General features: G+C 40.7%; 1 protein-coding gene across 1 annotated transcript in view; it reads right to left on the reverse strand.

Annotated features, from left to right (window-relative positions):
* LOC126401626 (collagen alpha-1(VIII) chain-like) overlaps positions 1–18,299 on the reverse strand; it is a 61,664-nt gene extending 43,365 nt beyond the window's left edge. The window contains exon 1 of the mRNA XM_050062963.1: positions 18,252–18,299. The gene's annotated coding sequence lies outside the window, so the exon portion shown is untranslated. The remainder of the gene's footprint in view (positions 1–18,251) is intronic.
* Between the last annotated feature and the right edge of the window lie 2,695 nt (positions 18,300–20,994).

Here is a 20,994-nt window from a genome sequence, read left to right on the forward strand (position 1 = left end):
GTTGGTAATTTGTTTGTAACAATGATTGATTTGCTCCATAAGTGAAAAACTGATGTTTAAAATTGCCATTTTTACATTGACTCCAATTGTTCACATTAGAGCAAAATTCAAAATGCTGTCAAAAATTCAGTTTTTGAGATAAAATTCTGAAATTTGCCACACATCATCTACCATGACTCTAGAATTTTGTCATTTTTTACATGAACATTAAAGATTTTGAATGAAGAATTTGTATGTATATGTTTACAATACCGTTTACAGTCAAACATTTTGATGCACTGTAGGCTCAATTTTTGATAAATCAAAAATCTGAGAAACATAGTTTTTGTAGGACAGTCTGAGGATGCTCTGTAGCAAGTTTGGTGTCAATTGAGCAAAAATTGTGGGAGGAGATAGGTTTAAGAAGTTTAACAGTTTTTGAAAATAAACAGAGTGATGAACTTCATAATTTTTAATAGGTTTGTACAAAATGTACAAAAATTTCTTCAGAACTGGGGCTACAGTTTGATGAAAGTTGTGAAGTTGTAGCACGTATGGTTGATTTGTTATGAATTTTCAAAGTTTTGAACTTTAGACGCTTGCTGTAGCGCCACCATCAGGACTATTGGCTTGAGTTTACAGCTGAGGATATCTGGCATGAGACTGGACCTTTGTGCAAAGTTTGGTGAGTTTTCACCCATGGGAAGTATGATTTCCTTAGAAGAAGAAAGAAGAAAGAAGAAGAATACCTAGGAGTACAATAGTGTCTGGGCCCTTATAAAGGTGGTATATGTAAATGAGGGAATATCTTGTGGTGGGATGGTGTTCATCCCCTAGTAGAGTTTCACAGACTTGGCAAGGAGCTCATGGTGGTCTGACTCCAAGACACCTCAGGATCTTAAAAGGTGGCACACAGTACAGCTGTCAGTGCTACTTTCAGACTTATGCAGTTGTCATTTTCACAGCCAGCGCCTTCCTTGTGTGAGTAGCAAACATACTTCTGCCAATCTGTGCACCCATGGGCCTGTAGGTCTTAAAATGGGGTGTGATCAGGACCATTGTTGGCGGATTGGGATTGTGAGGCAGCATAAAGTGATTACGCCATTGAACAACAAAAACCTGGTCTAAAATGGTCAAAATGGTGGAGTCTTTGCTGCTATTTAAAGGGCTCAATATTCAAAGACTAAGATGTGCCTACAGAGGCGGGTTCACAACACATATACACTCTGTTAAACACAGCAGGAAAATATTTATCGTGTTCTCTAAAATATGAACATAGCAGAGAGCAGAGCAGAGCTGCTGTCCAACTCGCATAACTTCATTGATTATTTCCGAAGCTTCTGTCAAGTTTATAACCACAGTTTTGAGATTTGCTGCTTAAATATCCAAACATATTGTTACTGCTCTTACTGCATCACTATCAGCAGAAAACCACTTGCTTCTCAATTTTAATGAAACCACCATGTAAATAGCAGTGCACCAAGTGCAGGCACACCTGGCTAACGTGTAGTGCGGCAGAAAGTGCCATCTATAAACATACCCTTTTATGGTGCATACTACACTGAACATATTTTTATTTATACATCAATTTTTTTTTCTGAGGTGGACGGTATTTAAGTGTCTCTTGCTTGGAAAGTGACAAAAAGATCCATTGTGGCTCACACTGTCTGCACACTTGTAATGATAACATAGCTAATTGGCCAATATGTTTCAGTAGTAAGAAACTATTTGCTCACTAGTTCGCCTCGCTGTTACGGACTGGCGCCGCACAGTGATCTAGCATTAAATAGCTAACATGATTGCAAAAGGATTCATGGGTAATAGTTAGCCTATGATCAATGTTGTGTACTAAAAATTACATTATTATTATTATTTTACAAATAAGCCAATTTATCTTAGGGGGAAAAATTACTAAGCAATAACTTGGCGGCCACCCTGCAGTAACTCTGAGGACGCCCTAGGGGTCATGGACCCCCTGATGAAGACCCAAGCTTTAGACTGTGCACTGTAGATTGTTTGAATAGGGTCTCTAATGCTGGTTTGTTCTTTCATTTGTCACGCATTTAGTTGCCAGTACAGATATTTCTGTAATAAACAAAAAAGATAATATCAGCCCTTCTGATTTTTCCATAGGGATTTATTGGCAACAACACAACCACTCATGTCAGAGGTAGTGCTCGGTCAAGCTAATGTTTAAAACTGCCAAAAATGGGACTGTATTAAATTCACTTCAATAAAACGACCATAATCAGCGGATTTGCTGCCAGAGCTGACATTAACACATGCAACGCTGTCACTTGGAGTTCAAGTTAGTTTGAAAGAAGCCATCATATGAGCTTTGAGGCACCACCCAATAATGCAGCTAACAAAACTGGACAACAAACTAGACAACATGCAGCATTAACAGTAGCCACTGTGTGACCCACAGGTACTTAAAACATCATCAAACTTCCAGTACCAGCCACTTTTGGGTGTGACCAGACACTGTAATTACATTACTGGTCTGAATATTCTTGTGTCTGCGCACTTCCTTTTATTTTCAAACGTGAACTGGCTCATAATAGTCCTCTGGAATCAGGAATGGCAGCTGTCTGACATTCATGCCACTGGAGGCAAAGGTATGAAATATAATATCCTGAAAAACTTTACAATGGGCCAAAACCTTGTCTCTTTTCCATGAAACATGGCTATCTGAGCTGTCCAGACTAATTAAAGGATCATTTTCACACAAGTGATGGATTCCTTTTCTTCCACCTATTCTGTAGGTCATGCCGTAGAGAGTGGGTGAAAATTTACAGCTACCTTCTCCACGGCTAATTTGCAGTGCACATTACAAGTTACGCTTTGAATTATGAAGTGCACCAAACCACAGGTATTTCGACCCCATGTTGTAAAACGGTTGAAAGTATCATTAAAGAGTCTTGTCATGTGTTTTCGGGAACATTTGTCAAGTGCTGGAGTGTGATGTTGAACAGAAATACTTTTTTTGTGCATGTGACCGGGCTGAATTCCTTCCTGCTTGTGTGTCAGATGAAGCCACAAAGCCCTGTTTTATTTCTGAACTTGGCAAAATATTTGCATTAATATCTTCAAAAACAGGCTCACTTTTACGCCTCGCCAACCAGACCACGGCGCTGTGTTCGCCAGCATCAGAAACCGAACGCTGATCCCAGATTCTGTCTATCACGGGTTCAAAAGCACACAGACGTGATACAGAGACACACACAACCCAGTTCTACCTCTATTCAAAGCTTCTCAGACATCATTAAGACAAGCAGGCTGCAGCCATAACACCAGAGCCACTGGGCTCCTTACAGGGTGAAACTCAAATGCGTGTCTTCACAGGCAACATAAAGGAGTTTATGTGTGTGTGTTTGTGTTTGTGCATCCAGAAACAGCAAAACTAAGCTGGTTAGAAGCAGCAGAAGTTGAAGGAGACAGTGCAAACAATTCCCAGCATTCCTCTGATGAGCAGAGTAAACTGACCCTGGCCTTCTTCTGCCACACAGGCTGAGACACTGACGTCTGAGAGTGGACGAGTTCAGTGTTGAGATGGCTTCCAACTAAACAAGCACAGAGATGTGTCTTTATAAGTTTCTAGTCTGTTTAAGTTTATGTATTACAACCATAAAACTGATTTAGAATTAAAATTCAGCTAATAACATGCTGTAATTTCTGCAGTTGATCCTGTGATATTAACCCTAAACTCTATTTAAGTTACCACTGACACTGTGTTAAAGGCACTGCAGTCTGGGGGTCATGAAATATTTCATGTAATAACATATATTGCTTTTAATTTAAAGGGACAGTTAACCCCCAAATCAAAACTACATATCAGCTGTAAAGATGTCTACCTTCTCTCCAATATAATGGAACTGGATGGCACTCGACTTGTGGTGCTCAAAGCGACAAAAAAATACATTTGAAAAGTGTGCATCTAACATGGACGAAAGGCTCGTGACAGCCCAAGATGAAAACATTGCACAGCTGAGCTGTAAGGTTAGCTAGCTCAGTGCTGCTAGGTGAGCTAGTAGTAGATGCACTCTGCCTTTTGTGCGGTGATAATGTTGGCAGGTGTAGTTTGACAGATAGAAAATAGTTCCTACAAGAAACTGCTCACAGCAAGGTCTGTGGACAACCAGTTCTCATTTCCAGGTCATCAAATACCAATGCTTTGGCATGCACCTCGGCATCCGATAGTGATGCACCAAGTATCCATTAGCGTCTCTATGTAACGCACAGCTGGAACTCACTGTAACAGAACAATTTCTTTTTCAAGAAATAATGACCTGGTTACTCAAGATAATCCACAGCAACCTGTTCTCATTCCCAGGTCATCAAATACCGATGCTAAGTCTCAGCCCTAGGCGTGTGATATTCATGCCAAAGCCACCCTTTAGCGTGTTTATGTGACTCACCGGGCTTTCAGCTAACTCCAGCGCAAACCAATCTGTGGCAATGCCTGATACTGAGTGCTACTGCTGTGGTATAAAGAGCAAGACTCTCCGCATAGGCCGGGAGGGAAGGGAGGTGAGTGGGTCAAACATAACATGACTTTCACCCAGGACACCACAGTGTGTGTCCTGTTTGAAACCAAAAGTCAATATTGTTTTAATGAAACATTTCTTATATACGTCATCATGCACTGAGGGTCGTTAGTCGATGGTCATTATGTCCTGTTGTGTTATGTAAGAAACCTACTTATTTCAACCCAAAACAAGATTTTAGTTTTAAACCTAACCAAGTAGTTTTGTTGGCTACACCTAAGCACCACCGTTTCACAACATTAGCCACATGTTGTTGCTCTTCCTGAGGTTTCTACCGTTTTTTTTCCCCGTTAAAGGGGTTTTTTTGGGGAGTTTTTCCTTATCCGCTGCGAGGGTCATAAGGACAGAGGGATGTCGTATGCTGTAAAGCCCTGTGAGGCAAATTCTGATTTGTGATATTGGGCTTTATAAATAAAATTGATTGATTGATTGACATGTTACAATATGTTTCAGTGGTGCGTCACAGAGACGCTAATGGGTACTTCAGATGCTGAGGGGCATGACAAAGGAATTATTTTCTTACTACTGAACTACACCCACCAACTGTATCACCGCACAGAAGGAAGAGGGCATCTACTACTAGCTCACCTAGCAACACTGAGCTTGCTAACCTTGCAGCTCAGCTGTGCAATGTTTTAATCTTTGGTTGTCACAAGCAAGAGCCTCTCATCCATGACTAGATGCACGCTTTTTAAATGTTTTTTTTTTGGGGGGCTTTGAGCACCATAAGCCGAGTGCCATCGAGTTCCATTATATTAGAGAGAAGGTAGACATCTCTACGGGTGAAATCGGCAATACTCAGCAACTCACACAAAAACGATCTAGACTGAAATTGCTCTGCATGTAAGAGGAAAAATATGCATTTTGATTTTGTCTGTCCCATTAACAAACTAGCTTATTTTGCATACATGGAGGGCCTGGAAGAGATAAATACACACTCGATGTTACTCTTGAAATTAATGTTAAGTCTGTGCTGCAAGTTATTTCAAAGCGCTCATGCCACCTCTTCAAGTTACAAGGCTATACTTGTTATAGTTAATTTAACACAAGAGCGTGGTTTGGGTTAAAAAAGCATAAAGCTTTGGGACCGATTGTGGTCATGGTTAAAAGAAACAAATGTTACCTGTCGGTAGGAAATGGGAAACGAACAGTGGTCTCTTGTGTCAAAAGTCTGACATATTGTAAAGCTATCCACACTGACCAATTAATCTTTAAACTTAATGGTTCTATAACAACATCACATGCCCTCATCCTTTGTTTCTAATAGATAAAAGTCTATATTACTACCGCTTGCTTGGGGTCTTTGTCACTTTAACGTCAATATATGTTGTTTTTGGGCATTTGCCAAAACGACTGCGGCTGTTGTTTCTCTCTGGGCGATAGTCGCCTGCGGACAAGGCTGCTAATGAACACTGGTGATTAAAGAGGTGTTCTTCCCAGTGGAGAACTCTGTTAGAAATGCCTTCTGCTCTGAGAGCATAAACTCTCACAATTGTTACAACTCCACCAAATCATCACATCTACCACTAATGCTTTTCTAACTGCTCACTTGCCCCCGAACCAAAACCTCAACTGACAAAGCAGTATTATTTGGAAGTTTCTGTTTATTGTAATTTACGCTGTAGCTTCCCACTCTTCACAGTGATAGTAGTTTGTCAGTACTGTGGGGTGGGGTGCCTAAATGTGTGTCATAAAAGATGTTGATATTTAAGGGGCATTAAATTCCCACTGAACACCAAATGTCCTTTAAATACAAAATAATATATAGTACATATCTCTAAAGGTTACACTGACATTTCACTGTTCTTTATTGTCCAGCTAAATGAGTTCCAGATATGGAAACAGCTGAAGTCAGCTCTCTCTGGGAGACTTCCTCAACTCCATTAGGTCTCACAACTCAGTGCTACAGTGTTGATGTATTAAAGAGGACATATTATGCTCATTGTCAGGTTCATATCGTATTTTGAGTTTGTACTAAAATGTGTTTACAGGCTTTATTGGTCCAAAAACACTTTATCTTCCGCGTACTGTCTGTCTTCTATTTGCCCTCTGGCTGAGATGCTCTATTTAGGCGCCTGTCTCTTTAAGCCACCCTGCCAAAAAAGCCCAGTCTACTGTGATTGGTCAGTGTTGTCAGGTCTTCTGTATCTTGCCATGCGCTGTCAATGACAATGACTGTAACTGAGTATAGTGGCCATGTCTTCTGTAGAAATATTACCAAAAAAAGCTTCTAAACACAACTGGACATATCCAGCAGGAATATGATCTGAAATCAGGAGAAATGAACATCAGCAACCAAGATTATATGTTTCCCGGACGTAAGCATATAGCTACATGTAGCAATGTACTTGCAACCAGGGAACAACTGCATCAGAGTATAGCGGGACTTTCTACTGTAAAAACAATTGCCAAAAGCTTCCAAACACAACCGGACATGTTCCAGTAGGAATATGATCTCAAATTGAGGAGAAATTAAAAACATTAGCAACAGGTTACAGGTTTCCCTGACGTAAGCGTGTAGCTACATGTAGCAGAACACTTGTAGCCAGGATAAATGTATAATTGCACTTTCCCCCATTAAAAGTCACCTATAAAAAGCTTTTAAACCAAAATCTTTACAACTGGACATCTTCCAGGAGGAATATATGTTTCCCTGGCCTTAGCATGTAGCTAAATGTAGCATTGTAGTGGAGGAATGACTGTACGGGAGTATAGGAGCACTTTCTACTGTTACAAACAAAAGCTTGTAAACCATAATCTTTGTGACCCAGGGGCGTTAATATAGACAGTGCAGGCAGTGCAAGTGCACTGGGGCCCCTGGGGTGGAGGGGCCCCTAGAGAGAGTGGGCCCTTGCAGTTTATTCAGACTGCCACCTTGAAAATCAAACTATTCAGTTAAATGATTAATTTCTTATTTTCTTTGACATTTTTGTCAGATATGCAGTGATGATTGCTAGGTATTATGTATGTTAATGTGGTCCAGTGTCAGGCCTCTATTTGCATCAAGACAATACATGCACGATAGAATGCACTAGGGCCCGTCATAACTTCCTTATGCCACTGTTGTGACCAGACATATTCCAGCTGGATTAAACTCTGAAATCTGGGAGAAATTTACATCAGCAACCAAGATTAGCCTACAGGTTTTACTGACGTTAGCATGTTGCTACATGTAGCAGTGCATGTAATGTAAACACCTGCAGTAACGTGCCTGGAGCAAACCAATCATTGGAAAACAGAATTTTCAGAATGGTCTGAATCCTGAAGTTTTTGACCTCAGGGATTACTCTTACATACATTTATCTCAAACTTTGGCCACGTTTAAATATGAACACCCAACATTGTAAGAATATGACATAAAATAAGGAAAATAGCAACAGATCTCATTTTAACTCAAACCTGCCTTACATTGTGTTGCTATCAAGAGGATTCAGAGTGTCATTTCAAAGACCAGGAGATGAGACTGGAGACAAAATGTGAGAGGAAGACACAGAGTCAAAACAGAGACAGAATAATAATAAGGCTGTAGCCAGACCAGGAAAGGAAAGGCAGAAGACTACTGTTGGTCTTCGCAGTGGGTCTGTGCCTCCTCAGCAGCTCGGCTCTGGACCCTGTTTGTCCAGCTTCCATGGACTGAGCGAGTTCCCTCTCTTCATTTGCCAGGAGAACAAGTTTTTATTGGCTTGCTGAGGTCGCTTGCAGAGAGATTACACACAGGCTGTGTTGACTGAGAAAGACGTCGCTGCTAAGAACCCATGATGGAGGGTTGTCCAAGTTTACAGACGCTAAATCCAAGGGGTCACGAATTTGTCTGCCTGTCTCAGTAACATCAATATACAACAGTGCTACTGACACATTACATCACTATAAACTTTTCAAATTCCATCACATGTACAAAATACAGAGTTCCTGTTTGATTTTTATTAACTAACAGAAGTGACATCATGTCTGATAGTCTAGAACTACAGTACAAAACACAAATATAGTCAGGATTAAAAACGTAATGTCTTAGTTGTCAGCGGCTGCCATCTGATGCATTTTGTGATATTTAAATAAATGTAATATTTTTCCGACATCTGGTCAAAATTGATTATAAAACTGTTCTATTTTACCCTCCCTCTTGATATTGTTGGCCAAATTAAGTAGTTATAAATAAGCTGAAATACAAATATTGGGCGCACACAGTGAGCCACATAATGCACCACGTCTGCTATGGGTTGTGAAGTCACTTAATCCTGGTTGTGAGAGTTCATGCTCAGCTGACTGAAGTGAACTTGAGTCTGTTACATGAGACACAGCAGACAGAGGGACTAATTGACTTCAGGTGTGTGCAGAGGCGGTTTGCCTCCTTTTTTGGGCTACTGGTATTTATAGCATTTTTCACATGAGCTGTTCAAAAAGTTCTGGCCTATTGTAGATGTCTTAATGTCTGTCAGGGTACAGGATGTGCCGCGTTCAGACCACCAAGGATGTTGGCCCGTAAGTGCAGACGTCTTTGCCCAATACAGCTGATGTGATGAGGGTCAGGAAAATGTCTCCATCATCTTACGGTTCTGTCTTTAGGATTCCGTCACTCTTAAATGAATATATCAGTTACATTTTTAAATGTTTTTTTTTTCAAATATTACACATTATACATTATATAGTATGCCAATGTCTGCATCCCTGTGGTCAATACATTAAGTAAAAATTTAATAAAATACAATAAATTAAAAAAATTGAATAAATATTGTAAAGACTATAATAGATAAATAAACAAATAAATAAAAAGCAAACAAAACAAAAACCTTAAAAACAAAACAAACTCATGCTAAAATAAAATAAAATAAGATAACAAAAATTCTACTGTGATTCTACAAAGTTTTTTAAATCAGTTACGGGAACTAAGTCATATTTCATGTAGTGTAGACATAATTATAGTAGTCCAGGAATGGTTGCCATACTTTTTGGAATTTATTAACCACAAAAAACTGCCAGACTTGGCTCTGGGTGTCTGGCCTTGTCACACATATATGAGAGTGTTTCAGAGACCTCAGCCCAAATTCGTCTTATATTTGGACACCCTTAAAAATGAATGAATAAGGGTTGCGGGGTCTCGGTTGCATTGCTGACAGATTGGGTCAAATTCTGGAAAGAATTGGGCAAGCCTACTCCAGCACTGATGTATTCTGTGAAATATTTTGAATTGGCTCAAATAATGTCTGACACATATGGAGGTTTCATCTGTGATTCTCTCACCAAAGTCATCCTCCCATTTGGCCATATGGCTCTCATGTCTGTTTCACTAAATGTGAAGCTAGTGCCAGCCAAGATTATGATAGTTAACTTAAACTAAAAACTAAAAATAGGTGTAAATAACCATTTTAGTGAACTGAAGAAATAATAAAAACTAGCCTTTCAAAAAAGAAAGAAAACTACTTGAAACAATAGTGTATTCACAAAACAAACTAAACTAAAATAAAAATATACAGGAAATGTCTTTAGTTTTAGTCTTTGTCAATTTAGTCAAATTTGTCAGCACAACCAGCATGAGGAGGCTTTGGTGCATATGCTTATAGAGACTGGGATGTATACATGACTCACAAGTGCTGTGTTTTTATTTTAATACTTATTCTGAAATTTAAAATCTTGACAAATCCTGACAAATACCCCCATATTATAATAAAAATAATAATTATACTGAAACAAATAAAAACATAACCAAAACTAAACTCTGGAGCTGGTTAGCTTAGCTTAGCACAAAGAGAAACAGCTAGCCTGATGATGTCAAAGGGTGCCTACATACTGAAAATTGCAGTCTCTTGTAAATACGAAATTCTACTTCTATCCTGTAAAATCATCAGCCTCCAAAGGAACAATGAGTCAGTGAGTGAGTGAAACTTTAGTGACATCTTTCTACGGTTCTGAAAAGTCATCAAATTCCCAACCCAAACCAAAATAAATGCTGGCATTGTACATTTCTGCAAACCACTACATTTGTACATTATTATGTAGTGGATATGTTGAAACAGTGCTGTTAATAATATGTTGTCAGGTTTAGATACAAAAAGCACTTGGTCATGTATTTTGGCATAAAATACCTGGCTGTGGGCCACAATGTCACCTGGAAAAGTAGCACAAAACACCCACGTTTCGTAGCTAAAAATCTGTTGGAAATAGCAACCTGGTCTCACTCCAAAATTGTCGATATTTGGCGCTTGGCCAATGACTTACAGTGTCAGACACAGAGGAAAAAAGCCCTCTTTTTACATCAGCATGATACATGGCAGGTTGCCGTTATTGTTAAACGGTGCGCAGCGACATCAGGGTGAAATGTGGTGGGACAACAATTAAAGTTAAGGCGTCGAAAGTCTGAGTAGGGCAGGTGGAAAGGGTGGCGGATGGGTCAGGCAACCACAACCTTTACTCGGGAAGCTGGTTCCTCTAAGACTGTTAAGCCAAACCCTGTTCTTTTATCCTAAATGTAACCACATGCATTTGTTGTTGAAGGACACTGTGTGTTTATTTTGGAAGAGACTGTATGCAAACTGTACATTTCGTTTCATTTAAGTGTTTTGAAAACAGACAATGCACGTAACAGGCAGAAATTGACACGATATCTCAGAACGTCAACCACCATTGTATGTCGTATGTTGACGCAGAGAGTCCATGACCAAAAGTGGATATGTGACGAGGTTGGAGTGAGAGTGTGTACAGCCATGACTCACTAAAACACAGCAGGTCTTGTTGGTTGGCCATGAACAGCCGTCTGTAGCAGTCCACAGCTTGGCACTTAGATCTCACCTAGATGTCACACGATCCACCATCCCCTCCACCTCCCAGTGACAGTCAGCTCATATACTACGTCACTTCAGAAACATTGACATGATATGTATGAAACATGCAAATGTGGTTTGCAGACATGTAACATGGCAACATTTTCTTCTGGCAACTGCAGAATCCTCCATTAAGAGAGTTCCCAAGTGGTTGCAATGAATCTTGTTATCTCCAGTATTTGCCTCACTTACAGCACTTTGGTCATGCCTGCACACTCCACCTCTGGTGAACTCTGCTTCCTATTAAACTGCTGATATAATTCTGTGGTGAATGATTCCTCTAACGTGATAATAACGCAGTAAGTTGTTCCCTGTGGGGAACTTCCCTTGAACAAAGCTGAAGAATGTTTGCTTCCCCACACTTTCCACAAATTGCCTGTGCACATTCAGGCACTGTCCAAATGTTTAGTCTATTGCATCTTATTTTTCATTTTGCTTTCCAAACACCTACAAGACACCCTTCCTTCCTGTCTTCTCCTTTCCTGGGTTTTACAATAAAGCAAAACAAAAGACTTCAGTAAGCACTGTAGACTTAACTCCAAAGTTCTTCCACAGTAATCACATTATTTTAGAGTCCTTGTGGTTTAGACACTTCACTCTAATGATTAAACCAAAGCTCTTTCGTGTTTGCGGTTATTTTCTAAACCACATTAAAGAGGAGAATCCTCTCGTGAAGTGCTCTTCCTCTGTTTGGGATTGTAGTGAAACCTCAAAACCTGAGTGGCAAGATTCACACTTTGCCTCCACACTGAGATTTGGATGCTTTCAGTGAGCACAAATGTATTCCTGTCCTGCTAGACTTGGCAGGGCTGCTAATACATGTGTCACAGGGCCTCACCTCCTCTGGTCTCAGCCCTCGCTCTCGCTAATATACTTTTACAGGGTTTTCCTTGGCAGGGGACTGGGGGACGGTCTTGTCTCGATGTCCAAGCTAAACAGAGAAGCGTTACAGGGGAGGACAGATGGTTTCGGGACGGCACGCAAAGAGTCTGAAACTAAATAACATTGTCACACCAAAGATATTCTGGTGTTGGACAGCGCTCTCTAAGCTCAACACTAGTGTTTTAACAGATGTGAGCCCCCTTTTGCAAAAAACACAGATTTTTTTGCTAGATTTGCATCTTCTGATAATGTATCATCAAATAATTGACCACCAGATTTTTATATATTTTGTCTCAGAACAACAATGTGCCAAGAACAAAGAAAAATATTATTTTTGTCGAGCAAATTTAAGCAAGCAACATGCACATTTGAAAAGTTAGATTATAACATGCATAGTGTCCTGTTTCTTTAAGTAACAAGTTTGTTTTTTAGATATATTTTATAAACCTTGGTCTTCATTACTGGTTCCTAAAAAGTGAAATATTCCCCCTGATATTAGTATAAGTGGCATGACAAGACAAAGTCATAGTACATCAAATTACTACTTAAGCACAGTAAATGTACTTACATTCTACCACTGAATAAATCATGTCCTCAAGCCAACAATTAAGCTTCTTTAGAGACTAATTCTCATGCGTGGCCGTGTATTCCTACTCCATCTCCTCATTTCATTAATCAAACACGTCCTCTAATATGCCAGAGGGTCAAAAAGACTGTGTTGCAACAGGGTAAGGTGCAGTAGAGATACAACATCCATAGCACTGCCCCCTAGTAGTGGCTTACACTAAATGCACCCATGCCAAAGATATAATTGATATAATCCAAAATCATCAACCCACTGAGGGCTGGAGTCAAAATCACACCAAAAATCAAAGTAAAAAAAACTGAAATCACAGGCTGATCCAACTTGTGTCAAATTTATCACAACTCCTCATCATGCGACTCAGTAGTGTGTATCGCCCCTGTGGGCCTGTATGTACTCCCAACAATGTCTGGGTATGCTCCTGATAAGTTGGTGTCTTGGGGGTTCTCCTCTCAGACCTGGATCAGGGCATCAGTGAGCTCCTGGTCTGTTGCAGTACGGATGCACCGATACTTAAGATCCCATACGTGTTCAGTTGGATTTAGGTCAGAAGAATGAGAGAGCCAGTCAATGGCATCAATGCCTTAGTCATCCAGGAACTGCCTACACACTCTGGCCACATGAGGCCGGGCATTGTCCTGCACCAGGAGGAACCCAGGGACCGCTGCACCAGGAGGAACCCAGGGCCTACTGCACCAGGAGGAACCCAGGGCCCTCTGCACCAGGAGGAACCCAGGACCCACTGCACCAGCGTAAGGTCTGACAATCACTCTGAGGGTTTCATCCTGGTACCTAACAGCAGTCAGGGTACTGTTGGCTATGACATGGAGGTCTGTGAGACCCTCCAAGGATATGCCTCCCCAGACCAACACTGACCCACAGCCAAACCGGTCATGCTGGATGATGTTACAGGCAGCATAACTTTCACCACGGTGTCTCCAGACTCTTTCATGCCTGTCAGATGTGCTCAGTGTGAACCTGCTCTCATCTGTGAAGAGAACGGGGTGCCAGTGGCGGACCTGCCAATTCTGGTGTTCTCTGGCCCACTAGAGGAGGTTGGACCCTCATGCCACCCTCATGGAGTCTGTTTCTGACAGTTAAGTCAGAAACATGCGCACCAGTAGCCTGCTGGAGGTCATTTTGTAGGGCTCTCGCAGTGCTCCTCCTGTTCCTCCTCACACAAAGGAGCAGATACTGGTCCTGCTGCTGGGTTGATGCCCTTCTACAGCCCTGTCCAGCTCTCCTTGTGTAACGTTCAGTCACCTGGTATCTCCTCCATGCTCTTGAGACTGTCCTGGGAGATACAGCAAACCTTCTTGCGACCACTGGTATGGATGTGCCATCCTGGAGGAGCTGGACTACCTGTGCAACCTGACTGGGCTGCAGGTACTGCCTCATGCTACCAGTAGGGACAAGGACACTAGCAGAACACAAAACTAGAGAAGAATCAGTCAGGAAGGAGAGAGCAACTGTCTGTGGCCAACACATGTAAAATCATTCCCTTTTTGGGGGTTCTGCTGTTGTTAAACGTGGACCCCTATGACTTCAATTCATCAGGAATTTTCAACATTTTTGGATTCATCCTTCACTGTGGAGGCATGCGAGAAAAAATGCAGTTTTCTACACATGTTCAGCATAACATGGGTTGAGTAATTCATATACAAATGGTCATTTGGGAGTTGAAGTATTCCTTTAATATACTAAACTACAAAATAATATGATAAGGCTACTGATAGATTGGCTATTATACCTATTTTGTAAACAGGTAAAATGTTTAAAGAATTGCCTAAATACAGAGAAAAGTTTATTCAGTCACAATGCTAAAGACATGAGCAATTTGTATATAATCCACGACCCACAATTCCCTGGGCCAGGATCCTGGCCGTCTGCTTGGACTCCTTCCGTAAACAAGATCTGATTTCTGAAATTGACGCATTTGAGGTAATGTTCCCATGCTTCGATTCTGAAAAGCAGTTCAGGGTTCCAGGTTTGGCAAGCAGAAAAGTCGGAGGAACGCCGAGCCACAGGGAAGAAAACTGAAATCATGCTGGAATAACAAGACAAAAAGCAGCCAAAACTAAACCCATTCTAGAATAAACTCACTGCTCACGATAAGATTGCTGGAGAGGCAAGTTGACTTTATTGGTATTAGACTATTAAACTTAATGGCAGGATATGGAGCCATGATTCCCACCCTGTGCTTGTATTACTTTGGTCTTGGCCGGGTCGTCGTGCTTGACCATCGGGCAAACATCTCACCAATCAGGGATATGTGTATGTGAGGGGAAAAAGGGAAATCCCTCGTCAGGGTCTTGGGATTACAGTCAGACTGAAAACGAGCCTCCCAGATTGCAGAAAAAGTCAAGGATCGAGACTTAAGGTGGGAAAATATAACAGAGCTCTAGCTGTGAAGATAGATGTTCCTCCAGTTGTCAAGACTGCAGCTGTTTGAGAAGCAAATCCTGGCAAATGATGGACAAATCTGACCATCAGTTCAAACTTAATTTGTAACTTAAGAAGGTGCCTCGAAACATTCCAGCTGTCAGCACAATGTTTTCCCACTCCAGACTCACGGAGAGTGAATACGGGGTGTTTTTCTTCCTCCCCGCTCAGACCGATTGATTGGGAGTTAATGGAAGATTAACAATGTTACACCCAAATTGCTGCGCGGCCGTCCAAGAATTACTCGAAGGAAATTGCAGTGATTCAACAGCGCTCGTGACTCATTTCCAACTGACAGTGAAAGAGAAATGAGGTGTGATGAAGTGTTGGTGGCTCTTACAGAGATTGGGTTTCATGATCTCATCGAAAAGAAAGCATTCACAATAAGTACCAAATTACTAATCAACAGCAAATCACCAATAAATAGAGAGCTCCAGGGGTCTGTTTGAAAATTAATTCCTACTTAACCACAAATTAAACTTCACATTTAATTCAGTTTGTCATGAGGGTTTGGGCTTCAGGACATGGTGCTGACAGGCATTCACTATTTTGAGGTGTCCCTGAGCAAACATTAAACCTCAGTCAGCTCCATAGACTGTTTAAAAAAAGTGGATGTAGCCACGGTGACCTCACCCATTTGTATGTGGACTTTTGAAACCTCAAGTTTGGCATTTAGGCGGTCGCCATCTTGTTTTTGGGAGCCAGAAGTGAGCATATTTGGACAAGAGGGTGGAGCTTGGGAGGGAACACATTGCTATGCTGACAAGTCAAAGTGGTAGGAACCTGTCAATCACAAAGTTGCCACAGAGTTGCATATCCTGCTTTATTGTCTATTTGACTCTAAATGGGACAATAATGTACAAAATGAACATCATGGCGTATTGAAGACTTGAAATAGCAACTGAGCCTGTAAACTCATTTGGAAAATGTTTACTGAGAAAATAAATCAAGTGAGAAGTAGGGTCACTTTCTTACTGGCTTGTAAACAATTTGACTTCTTTTTGCAAGCGGTAGTGTCGCCCCCTGCTGGTCAGTTTTATTTCAATGAATTCATTTATTCAGTCATTTTCAAAATTTTTATCCTGTAAGGGGTAGCGCTTGGTTACGTTTGGCCAACAAATGCACATGGTTGGGGTTTCGGGAAAAAAAAAAAATCAGGGTTCAGCTTTATAAACTTATGGAATGCGAAGGCCATTCTCAAGTGAAAGTCGGTGGTTAAACTTTTGCCGCCTTAACTTCCGTTCTTTTTCCACTGCATTTCCCCCTGATACCGCCACGCACTGTTATATTATAACAGCGACTAGCAGCGTATCATGCCTATCATAAGCTGCTTTTTGCAGCTGAGACTAAAGGGATGTATATTTGATCCTAAATACAATGTATTTAAGATGTTAACATCTGTATTAATATTAAATGTCTTAGTTTGAACAGTTTACACCTCAGGGAAGTCACGTGGCACTTTATTTGTATGGAGCTTCTTCCATGACGAACAAAGTTCTGCGCTGCACATGGTCAGTATATTGGCATCGATGCAGGCTGGTTGTGCGGGGGTTTATAACTCACTTCCACTCCTCACTAGTTGGTTTAGAATGGCACTCAATATGGCAGACCCTCCATGTAAACACAGAAACAGAGTGAAATTGCTAATGCTTTTCAGACTGCCAACCTATACCATGGACTTCTACACTACAAACACTAAGTAAGTCAAATTTTACATTGAAGTTCAATTCCTTGGGAAAGATGATCAACACTGCAATAATTTCATTTATAATTGTCATATCTTCACTTTATTGTACACTTTTAAGGGAAACTTTAAAGCATTATTATACAACAATGAACACTCAGATGTGAATCTAGTCTTCTAAAAAGTACCATTTTATTTTCATAAGATTAAAAACAGCTGATACAAAAAGTACTAAAATTTACATCCAACATACGTGACACTTCACACCTTGTGTAATCTTAGCAGTACAGTGCCCTTAAGAGAATCAAAAATCAAATACAATCACTTCCTGCTGGCTATCCTCTTGGATCTCCTCAGACCAGGGTCTCCAGTATCACCTGCAGCTACAGCAGCTTTCTTTCTGCCCTGCGAGGGAGCCACGGGCCGAGTTTCCCCACTTTTCATTTGACTTTGAGTGTTTGGTTGTGGCCCTCTGGCCTCTTCAGCAGACTTAGGCGGCTTCTCGGTCTTCAGAGTTTCAGCTGTGTTTTTATTTGCATCCTTCACACTGGTCTGGTTGTCTGTGTGTTTGCTCCTTGTTGATTTACTTTGGATTGTAGCATCTTGTTGCTTCTCAGTTTTAACAATTTTTGTTCGTCCTCGACTTTTTGTTCGTACTTTAGCAGCTTGCAGATCATCTGATACTTCTTCTGCTTCCATTTCTGGAGCTTCTTGGGTGTCGATCTGCATTTGAATAGCTTTATGGACTTCCTGTGAAAGCACAGTTTTTCTTTTAGGGTACAGTAAATCCTTACAAGCCTTCAGTTACTCAGCCAAACCCTAAAAAATAATGTTGAACAAAATTCAATCAGATTCTCACCTCCTGTTGTGAAAGGTCCGATTGCAGATCCAGTAACTCCCTCATTAACATCTGTATCTTCAGCTGAAAGCAGATGCAAATTATTCAAGAGCCACACAACAGTAAAATGAAACAAGTTGGAGCCTGTCGTACCTGGTCATGGGCAATTTTCCTTTCAAGTTGAGTTCTCTCTTTAGCCTCTTTCTTCTTCCTGTTTTAAAAGAATCCATGTTAGTATCCTACCCTATCTACACTATCGGATCGTGCACTTTCAGTGCTCTTGGCGAACTTCCCTTGTTGCTGTTGTGTGTTTGAGCTTCCTACCAGCTCATGAATGCACCACAAAAAAGACTACACACCTATCTTTTAAAAGGTAGTGTTGTACTCAACTGTGCCTTTCAAATGATGCTTTAAAGTGCATCATTGATCGCCTTCAGTGACTCAAGATTTGAGCACACAGCTTAATTATGCAAACACTTACTTGTTTGCCAGCATCTTCTTCGTCTGAGTGAGCTCAAGCCTCTTGTCATCAATGGCTCTCTGGATGTTTTCTGGTGTCACCATGGCCAGGAGAGACTTTCCATCTTTTTCTGTCAAGTCTGTCGACAGCGATGTCATTTTAATTACCTTTGCCCACGCAATGACATCTTCACAGGATGGGAACTGACAGAAAAACCAACAGGTTCATCAGGAGCTGCAGGATAAGTTTGTTCTTTCCAACTTCTCACACACGTTTGTGATTATGTGCTGTGTTTTCATGTTTTTCTATTATTCTGCAGGCTCAGTGGGCTTGTGTTTGAAGCCTGTGAATTTCCACCAAACGTTATCTAACAGACTGTAAATGCCAGAGGAATGCTCTCAAAAGATCCATCATCCTCAACTTCACATTTACAATCACTGACCTTGAAGGCAAAGACATCTTTTGGAAAACAATGCTATTCTGAGGCAATATAAAATGCTAGTAAGAATGTCTGTACCAGACACATGCTTGAACATTCAGATAAATTATTGCCATGGATGGATTACTGGACGGGCCTACCAGGTACAGGCCCACGGGCCCAAAGTGTCAGGGGTTGGCTGGTCTTAGCCTTAAAAATGTTCCAGAGCATCAACACACGTAAATTGACGAGGAAGAGACTCACAATGACGACAAAGAAATATAAAATGGCCACAAAGAGAAACAAGAAGACCACAAAAATAGAACAAACAGACACAATGACCACAAAGAAACCCAACTACAAAATGAAGCAAAAGGACTTCAAAGAGACAAAAATCCCACAAAGACACAAGACGACAAAAACATGCTAAACTACAAAGAACAACAAAATAACTACAGAGACACAAAACAAGGGAAGCAAAATGACTACAAACACAGTAAAAAAAAAAAAAAAAAAAAAAAAAAGACTGACTCAAAACAACTACAAAAGAGACACAATTTCCACAGGGACACAAAACTACAAAAAAAAAAAAAAACTCAAAATGACTGCATGGAGACACAAAACAACTTCAGAGCTTCAAAATGAACACAAAGAGACACAAAAGACTCATTTCAACCAAGCAGTACGGTTCAGTTCGGTACACTTTTTTTCTGTTTCCACTGTGGAAAGTTGTAGATGGAACCAATGGAACCATTCCGTACCATCCCAATTTTTGATCACCCTTCTGTTGGGGTACCTAGCACACAGATCTGGTACTAAAAGGTGGAGCTGTGAAAACTGCAGTCTGTTGATTGGTCAGTAGATGACGGTCACACTGCTCAGGGCTGAGTTGTGGCTGGTTTTGTAACTACTGTTCATACCATGGCAAGTCTTACATATTTGACCATATCCAACTTTTGAGGTGGAATGTTTACTTGTACCACTAACTATGAATTGACACAAATAAACTACAAAGAGACATAAAAAAAAACTACAGAGAGATGCAAAATGACTACAAGAGGACAACAACCACAGACTTAAAAACTACAGAGACACAAAATCATCATAAGAAACTCAAAACTACAAAAGAGTCAATACGACCACAAAGAGATATAAAACACATACAGAGAGAAGCAAAACAATAAAGAGACACAAAATTACCAAAACGACACTAAATGTCCAAAACCAGACACAAAAGGTTTGTTTTGACCACAAAAGGAAACTAAACCACCACAAATCTGTGTGTCTGGCTCCTGTGTATGAGAGGTGGTGGGGCCTTTTGCATGTCTGTGCCCAGGGGCCCACTGTCTTACAATTCACCCATGGTTATTGTGATGGTAAAAAGAAACAGAACTACAAGTAATCATCAAGTGGCTGCTTTTTGATAAAAACCTTTGTTAACCTTGAGTTGTGGTACTTTTATAAATCAAGCTGAAGTTACTAAGAGCTCACCTTTTTGAGTTCAATCAGGTGCGTGTCCCTGCAAACACATGTCTGCTTCAAATGCATCTTTTCCTTTTGCAACAACTTCTGCAGCTCCTCCAGTTCACCCTGAGGACAGCCAAAATATCCCACTGCATCAGCACACTGCCTTCTCATACACTGCCTTCTCTATACATCTATACACCAATGATTGTATTACCTGCAGTTCTTTGTTAATTTTCTCTGCTTTCATCTTTTTAATAAACTCCAAGTCATCTGGTGTCGCCTTATACCCTTTCATACCCTTCAGCATGGAGCTAGAGTCATCTGAAAGGTTTGAGCAAAATGGCAAAAAAAAAGAATCAAAACAAGAACACCTGAGATCTGTTTAGATCTAAATGTACAGTATGTCTTTAAGATGCTTTTATTCTCTAATCACACACAATCATACAGTAACACAAGTGCTGTTTAAATCATTTGGTACCTGGGTTTGGGTTGAATTCAAACATTGTGTTTCGGTGATCGCCATTTTGATCTCGACTATCTGGCTATCAAGAAAAAATGATTTGAGTATATGTCCTGGAAGATACTGTTTGGTAAAGAGAGGCAGAGAAACAATTCTTATACCTCCATATTCTGCTGCGGTTCCTCCTGATCCTCATTTGAATCTTCATTAGAAAAATCCAGGTGTTTGGTTGCAGTCATCAATGGAGGAGTCCTGTGGAGCTGTCGACCAGTTGGGATAAAATTCCCTGGAAGACGGATGTCCTTCAAAGTCAAACACCTGTCCGACATGTCTTAGGTTTTCCAAAACAAAGTGCAACAAAAACGCTTTAATACAGATCTTCTGGTGTCTTGTTCACACAGGTGGAGTGGCTGTGCTTT

This window comes from Epinephelus moara, chromosome 15, assembly GCF_006386435.1.
Source record: "Epinephelus moara isolate mb chromosome 15, YSFRI_EMoa_1.0, whole genome shotgun sequence".
Classification (NCBI taxonomy): domain Eukaryota; kingdom Metazoa; phylum Chordata; class Actinopteri; order Perciformes; family Serranidae; genus Epinephelus; species Epinephelus moara.